The 9,037-nt window shown below is 30.5% G+C and overlaps 1 long non-coding RNA gene across 1 annotated transcript in view; it reads left to right on the top strand.

Moving 5' to 3' along the window:
* Positions 1–5,726, top strand: part of LOC123260848 — a 12,933-nt gene extending 7,207 nt beyond the window's left edge. Inside the window, exon 2 of the long non-coding RNA XR_006508558.1 lies at positions 5,364–5,726. This is a non-coding gene — a long non-coding RNA (uncharacterized LOC123260848). The remainder of the gene's footprint in view (positions 1–5,363) is intronic.
* The last annotated feature ends 3,311 nt before the right edge of the window (positions 5,727–9,037 follow it).

The following is a 9,037-nucleotide window of genomic DNA, read 5'->3' as shown; positions in this document are numbered from 1 at the left end:
TTAAAAGCCAAAAAACTTGCAACAAATTTACAGAAGAAACTCTGAAACAGATGAAAATTCAAGGGACCATGAGAAATATTGAGCGTACCTTTCTTTTTAAGGCAATTGGTAGTCTTGTTTTAAGAAATTCTTTTTTGTCTTGAATTCTGACTTCTTGGTTCAAGATTTTTATTATCTTCGGTAGATAACTATTGTAACTTCGGTCAAAAGAATATTATCTTCAATCGATAAAATTGAATTTTTCAGCTAAGAATAATTCTTGAGAGCTAAAATTAATTTTTCATTTCAAGAACTTTATATTATTATTATTATTATGCTTAACTTGTACACCTCTCGGTTTTTACAAGGCTGATTCCTCTTTTTCTCCTAGCTCTACGGTTTTTCTATTTCTCATATTGGACCTCAGCAAGTCCCACCCGACACTTCATGGCTTCTGATTTTAGTGGCCAGGACCGACTTAGTGCTTTCTGTACCGTATCTTCACCCTGAACTCCACCTTTCTGTGGCTGTTGGAACAGAATCATGGGGAAACCACACAGAAAACCCATGATAGTACAGTTTTGGAGCTGGGCTAAGTCTACAGTGATTGATTAGAAACTCTTCTTTACTCGACCACCTGGAAGCATTAGCTCCCTCTTTCCTAGTGTGCCAGAGATCCTTTCGCGCTAGCCAACGCTGACTAAAGTGGTCACCCATTCAAGTTGTTGCTTAAATGTGTGATCGCCCAAGTCAGACGTGTGCCGCCCGGCTATCTCTGCCACTTCCAGAGGCTGGCAACGTAACGTAACGCACATATTTTTAATTATAATCACTGAAAAATATTGATGCGTGCTGGGATCGAACCCGGGTCCCACTCTTTCGAAAAGCGAGCACCGAGCCGACCAGGTCATTGCCAGCCTCCCTTTCAAGAACTTTATACTTTTTATTATACGACAATAAATTAATAAAATACATTTTTAATATTAGAAAAAAATTCAATCTTACAATTTTGAAATTTTTTAAACTTTTATTTCTTTGTTAAATCATTAAAACCCGTGATTTTACGGGTTATTTATGATTGCCTACGAGTTCAAGGACAATGTTTATAAAATTTTGAATCAAAAAAGAGCACTAAGCTATCGAAAATCTTAAAATTACGTTCAACTTGGCAATGAAAAAAAGTTTAATTTTTCAACTCGAAAATTTTTTTAAATGTTTGTAATTTTTTTATTAAATTACCAAAATACAGATGTAAGCCCAAAATTAAAACTGAGTATTGTGATAGTATAGATAGAAAATAGAGTATACATATCGATGGTCTAATTAGCAATTTGTCTAACTCCTTATTTTTTAGAGGGTGATTTTTTAACATTTTGATGTAGCCATAATCGAATTATAAATTATTTGAATGATTCAAACCTAAATATTATGTCTCTATTAGATAATAATGATATATCATAATTAATGTATTAAATGGTTTTTTAAAGTGATAATAAATTTTGAACTAATTGTTTTTTTTCGTACAAATAGAAGATTCTCTAAAATGGAGTTAGACAATTTGCTAATTAGAACGTCGATATAGGACATGCTTTTTTCCAGTGTAGCAATGCTTAAAAATTTTTGTATCACGACAAATTACTCGCGTTCATGTAAAGAGGAAGAAAAAATTTTTTTCTTAAAAAACAATTTTAGGTTCTTGCAGTTTTGGAAACCACCCTCAAATTTTTTATTAATAAGACAATTACATATAAAAAAAAATGTTCTTGAATCAAGTATATTACTTTGGAGAACTTAATCTTCTTGATTTGAGTAGAAAAATTCTTGAACTAATAAATTTTTCTTGATTTAAGGAAATTTTACTTGATCCAAGAATTTTTCGTCTTGATTTAAGACAATTATCCTCTTCAAAATTATTGTCTTGGTTCAAGAATTTTTCTCTCAAATAATTTTTTTTCAGTGTGGTTGTTGAGATATTAATATTCGGGCACCTTCTTACGCAGCGTTTGAAAAACTTTTCTCGACAAATTAAAAGAAGATTTTATTAATTATAAATCAATGTAAACAACTAAACTCAATTTAACATCTTTGAAGCCAAAGCTACTATGTTAACTTTATGCCCAAACCGGCTGTTAAAAGTATCAGGAGTTTCATACTGACCTTTGACTGGTTAAAAATTTATAATTCATAAACATATATTATATTTGAATTTTTTATCGCTTCGACCATCAAAGTCTTCGTCAATCATCTTTATTTTGCTTGTATTTATACATACCTATGCCAAATATTTATTCTAAAAATTCATGTATACATATCCTCGAATGCATACAGTATACAAATATAATATACAATACTTGAATAGAGTAAATAATATAAAATAAAATACAGCAGAGAAAAAAAGCAAAAGTAAAAATTGGACATGAATCTCGCCAGGAGAGTTCGCACCAAGCACCGATGATAATGGTGCGTTTCGACAGATTGGATGAGCTATCCCGTGGGTTGAGACTCAGCAGGACGTCATGTGTCTTAAAGAATTGCCAGATATTATACACGTATTCAAATACTTGGCGATATATAGACGCCGGGCTCTCCAAGTCTTGCTCACTTCTGTTCTCCACTCTCTTCTATTACAGATATTATATATTGTATACACTAACTGTTATACGCTAAATCTTTTTGGCGAGTAGAGGTCGTAGCCCGACCTGGCGTCTGATTGATATACGGACTGTTAAGTGCTTGCAATACCGACATTTATATCTACCTCTAATACTCACGGCCATAAATAAACGACCACTTCGAAGTCCAATGAATGCTCCAACACGCGTCAGGAGGTCATATATGTATAATATGTAACATATATGTGTAATGAAAAGACCGAACCACTGAACACTGGATCTGGTGTGTACAATATTACTTTATGGTACTACAAGTTGTTAAGCAAGAGGCACGAGGCAAGAGGCCTCTGAAACATTGTCCAGAACGTTTAATTCAAAACTGAGGATTTTATTTATAGTTGTTATTTGTTATTATCAAGTCGATGTACTTCTGACAGCTGTTATCGATTGATAAATGCACTCGAGGGCTGTTTCATTCACTGGTGAGAGAAAGTGTGCCAACATTTATGATTACTATTTATTATTTATTATTATTATTCAAGATTGGTAATTTTCAATAATTATTATTGTTAGTAATAATTGAAATTTGTTAAATGGATTGGGTTGTCTTAAAATTAATAATAATAGTTGCTATTTATGATTATAATTTGTTATTATCAATTATTTCGGACAGAAGAAGTAGTAAAAATTTATTTTAATAAAATGAACACTTGGAAGGACAAAAAAAAGACCATTCGCCAGCCGAAATGGAAGTAGATTTCATCATGAATAGAAAAAAAATATAACGAGGATTGTATAGAAAACTAGGGTTTTTAAATTCTATGCAATCGACAAAAATATATATCAACGGAAAAATTTTAAAACCAGTGCAATAGCAAATTTCATAATTGGCATAGCGGAATAGGACATAATTTTAAGACTTCACATATGATATGGAACTCAAATTGAAACTTATTTAAAGAGCTTTCAGATGCATTTTATAGAATTTCAATAAGTTATCCCATTAAAAAATTATTCGAGTAAGAAAGTGAAGAAATATGAATTTTTATGATTTTTAAAATTTTGAAATCATGGTATTTCTAAATTACTTGACCGATTAAGATCATCTTCGAACTTGACTTTAGTATTTATCTGTAGAATAAGTATGTTGAGTTTGGTAGAGATCCGTTGTAAATTGTCGACGCTATCGTCGTGACAAGCCGCGTTATATCCGATATATATATAGCGCCGCATATATATATATATATATATACATACATATATAAACTTTTGAACCATATGCATTTTCCGACTCAGCTCGACGAGTATAGCCGAAATATAGCAAAATTTTTTAAAAGTTCTATCATGAAGACCAATGCAATAGTTAGACTTCTATGAAATCTACTAAAAAGTGATCTTTTAGTTTTAATTTTTTTTAAACAGGCTTTTTAAGTGATTTATATGAAATAGTAATTTACGTCGTAAGGCTGCAAAGGGGTGATTTCTCGACAACGTTGATGTTAAGATATGTGCCTAAAGTTTGTGGAGTGAATTTACACCCGATTTTGTCAATTCGCGTCACAAACTTTAAGGTAGTACTATCGGTTTTAGAATTGACGTTCAGAATTTGATGAAACTTGGTATATAGGTACATAATAATATCTTAATTAACCACTTAAATTTTTGGAGGCCTACAAAGAATGGAAAAAAAAGATATTAATATTTAAATATTTTTGCCTTTCCCATTGATCCTTATGGAAAATTACAGACTTTATTTTATTTTACAAAACTGGACGTTCAGATTCTTATAAAAATTAAGACAATAAGATAAAATAACATCGAGAATATATTTAATAACAATCAGTATGGTTTCAGAGAATATGAGAATATTTGTTAATAAAAAACATTCAAAATTTTATTTTCGTCTCTCTTTTTCCAACGCGATTTAGTATAGGGAAATCTACTACGGTAATAAAAAAAGATTAGGTCTTGGGATTTGACTCTTGTGGTAACGGTAGTACCCACCTTAAAGCGAACGAACAAATTTTCTTCTTCTTCTTTTGCTCTGTCTATATATTTTTTGTCATCTTCTCAAGATTTTTTAATGCTTGGTTTAAAAGTATAATAAATTATTGAATCAAGAACAAATTATAGAGGACAAAGTCAAAACTTTGCCGGCAGATAACGCTTCAGCAAACACAACCATCCATATTAGTGATGACCAGCGGGGTCCCACTCAGATGGAGGATTTGATGAGAGGTTTTTCAATGCTACCAAAGTAGAAGTTAATATCATGGAAATATTGTTGGTGTCATTGACACACTAAGTGTCCTCTGTACAGAAACATATCAATCTCTCTAGAATCTTAATAGATATCAGATGTTTTTATATTTATCACGTGCAGCATAGAAGTCATGAAAATTAGTGGAGGTTATAAACAGTCTTGTTTGATTACAAAAATCACAAATTTTTATTAATAAGTTCTTGACTTCTAGTGTTAATAATAATAAAAAAAAAATAATAAAAAATAAAATAATAAAAAATAATATAAAAAAAAAATAAGTTAAAAATAATAAAAAAAGTGTGAGTGAAATTTATATTTATAAATAGCAAAATATAATAGCTGTTAAAAGACTGAAAATAATTGAAAAATGGTCAACAAAGAAAAGTGTGTAGCACAGTTTTGTCTCTGTTGAAAACCTCTAATAAGATCCCATCAAAAGCGACAAAAGCCACTTAGAAACCAATAAAATTAGGATCCTATTGGAAATTTTAAACAGGGGTGATCACCAGCACACGGAGAAAAAAATATCGTTAGAATAAGGATACGTATCGTTATTCTGACTATACGCCGTATAGTCATTTTTTTAGAGATATACGCTGTATAGCCAATTCAGCTATACAGCGGATCATCAAAATGACGATCCATATCATTATTTTAGCGTTACATTTAGTTAATTCAACTATACAGATCCTCACGTTAACAAAACAATTGCCTGTTTTGACGAAACTACATATATTGACAAGAGCTATACTCTGTATGCTTAAGTCAAACAAATGAATCCTTAAATCAGCAATCCGGATCGTTATTTTAAGGAAACGTCATTTGAGGATACGTTGGATAGTCATTTTAACAATATTTTTTTTTCCGTGCAGGGATCAGCAGAGTGTTCTTTTTTTAGATTTCCAATTTCGGATGAAAAGCAGTAAGTAATTGATATTAAATTAATTAAACTCATATCGTAAAATTTTATATTCCGTTGTAAAATAAAATACCTTTAACGACTGTATGATATTTTCAATACAAAATATTCACTTATGTCTTATGAATATCTTGCTATAGGGTTATAATATATATTGAAATAATTTTTTATCATAGTATATGGTAAATAATATCTATAATATTATCAGATGTACGGAGTGGATAAAGTTATTGGGACAAAAGCATGTATGCATTGCAATGTTAGAAAATAAATTATCAAATCGACGAGTTTGCAGCTGTCACTTTAAACCAGAGCATTGCACTGGAAAAGTTAAAAGGCAAAAAACTAAAGATGCAGTACCGTTGATCCTTGATTCACGTACTATTCCATTCACTGATGATGATATAGAGCTAATGAGAGAGCAACCTCGAGCTTTTCAAACAATGTGTGAGTGTAGTCAATTTAACAAATAATTATAAATTATAGATATATAATATGCATGAATAAAATTTATAGCTTTGGAGAAAACTTTGGATGACCAAGAATTCGAAAATTTTCAAAGCAAACTTATCCAACCACCAGTCACTTCTATGATTCTACCCAATAAACGTCCTTGCCCTGAAATAATCGAGACGGCTTCAACAAGCAGAAAAAAGATATGTCAATTTTCTTCAGGTATTAATACGTTTATTCATTTCTATTGTAAAATTAATCATACACTGATAGAAAAACAATCTTGATTCAAGAAACTTTTTTTCTTCAAAACTTGAACTCTTGAAACTAGATATAGATATATTTCTTTCAAGAATTTTTGTCTCTTGGTTCAAGATAGGCGATAACATTGATTCAAGATGTTACCAACTTGTGTTAAGAATGGCTTTTTTTTGAGTCACTAATTAATTTACTTATTTCCAAGAAATAATTTTTATTTGGTATTACAATTAAAGACTATTTAGTTTTTGAAATATATTTTGATGAATTATTTTAAGTTTTTTAAACGATAATGTTATTTTGATTGAAAAACTTAAATGTATCGATTGAAGATAATATAGCTCTTAAGCCAAGAAAATCTAAATCAAGACAAGAAATTCTTAAAGCAAAATAATCATTTGTCTTCCAAAATAAATTCTTAGATCAAGAAAATATCTCTTGAGTCAACATAAATTTTCTATCAGTGTATTATTAGTGTTGATACTGCATTATTTATTTTATTTACTTTAGGTTACAATAAGATTTATCAAATAAGTAGATATATGTTTGTATGTATATTTAAGGGAATATTTTTGGATAATATTATAATCCATTTACTATTGCCATTTTTTTCTCTGAACAACGTAGATTATGGCCGCTCTGTGTCATCATAAACAGTTTTCAACAAGTGCTACCTTTTGATTCGCTATTAAAGAGCACGCTGCATCCTCCTCTTCTTTTCTTTTGCTCTACCTATATATTCTTTGTCATCTTCTTTTGGTTCTAAACTAGTAGAAAAACAATCTTGGGCCAAGAAAATTATTCAAGAAAACCGGTTTTTTAAAGAATTTCTCCTGCACAGCATTTTTGATTCCAGATTTGTTAATGTTTGGTTCAAAAGCATCCGTTCTTCGTCGATATAATGAGTTATCGAACCAAGAATAAATTATCGAGGACCAAGTCGAAATTTCGTCGGTAGATGGCGCTCAAGTAAACACAACCATTCATATTGGTGATGACACCTCTATTTTTGACGGTTAGTTTTCTTTCTTTACATCAAACAACCTCCAGTGTATCATTATTATTTTAATAAGTATACATGAATGCAATTTTTTATTAGAACAACCGAATTTATTTAATAATTACTGTGTGGTTACTTTTAAAATTTCAATAACAAATTTATTTAAATGTCGATGTGTATTTACTAGGTAACCTTTAAGTTTATATTGTTATTCATTTCATTGTTAAAAAAATACAATTTGATTTTGTCGGCTCGTAATCAAGATATTAAACAATAATCATCGATTTCGACATTAAGATAATTTTTTATTTAATTAAATCTTCTTGACATCAGAAACTAGATTTTTAAAGATAAATAATCTGTACAGTAATTATAGTTAAATAAAATTTGTAATATCTGCAAGTAATATTTTTCTGTGATTAATTTTAATAAAAATTTGTGTTTAATTCCAACATCAAAACTTTGTATAAATAAATCAATCAAATACAAAACATTTATTTAACAATTTTTAATTACCCTCTAAAAAAAATTTTTTTTAAAACAAAGATCATTTCCCGAAGCCACGATGAATTTTCCACGCCTCCAGATAAAAATCCTTAAAAAACTAGTTCCAGCTATCATTTAAGTAATCGATACCGATTTTTCGGTAAATTCTCATGGGACGAACTTCAACTCGAATAACAAGTATTAATTTCCTATCAAAAACAAAAGATCGAAATAAAATCCTGAAAGTCCCGTTTAATGTGACTACACCCAAAATGATAGAATTAAAAAAATCTTAACCTGTCATAACTGTCATAAAGTCAGTATAATTTAACCGATGTATCAATCCGTGTTCATTCACAACTCAGAAGCTCATTCTAATTCTCTTCACAAATATAAATAAGGATAAATATTTCTTGTATCTCTCCTCCGATCGATTCTTCCCTGTCCCCTCTCGGGTGGTAACAACCGATACCTTCACACAAGTAACAGCTTAAACTCAACGAAATTCTTTATTAAAACACTAAAATGTTAAAGAATACTTTACCTCTGGTCCAAAATACCGGAGCTGTTAATGTTGGTCCTACCCGCAGCTCGTCGAGGCTAATAATGACATTTAACTTTCCCTGATGCGAAACTGATGATGACTCTACTACACATCGAAATACGAATAAGAATGAGAATACGAAAGAAAGTCTGAATCCTATCCGTCGTCGATGTTATCTGGGCGAGCATCTCTCGGTAAAGGACATGGACCAAGACTTTTAATCTTGATCTTATATTTTTTTTACGACCAGTCATTATCTTCTCAGGGATCTGCTGGTACATTTTTTCCAACCGGAAACTATCCTTACCGTCCGAAAACATAATTATTTAAAACATAAATTTAAGACAACGTGTCGGTGACCGCACTGCCATCGCCATCGGCGCTGATTTTTTACTTTCTTCTCAGATTTTTTTTTTTTTTTTTTTTTTTTTTTCATTGTCGGTCATCCAGTAACCACGGATTTAATAACACAACACGAATTTATACAGAGTCATTAAACCGTGAGTCGATTTCATTGTGCATT

Source organism: Cotesia glomerata, linkage group LG3 (genome assembly GCF_020080835.1).
Source record: "Cotesia glomerata isolate CgM1 linkage group LG3, MPM_Cglom_v2.3, whole genome shotgun sequence".
Classification (NCBI taxonomy): domain Eukaryota; kingdom Metazoa; phylum Arthropoda; class Insecta; order Hymenoptera; family Braconidae; genus Cotesia; species Cotesia glomerata.
The sequence above is the reverse complement of the archived record's forward strand: the minus strand, read 5'-3'. Positions and strand labels throughout refer to the sequence as shown.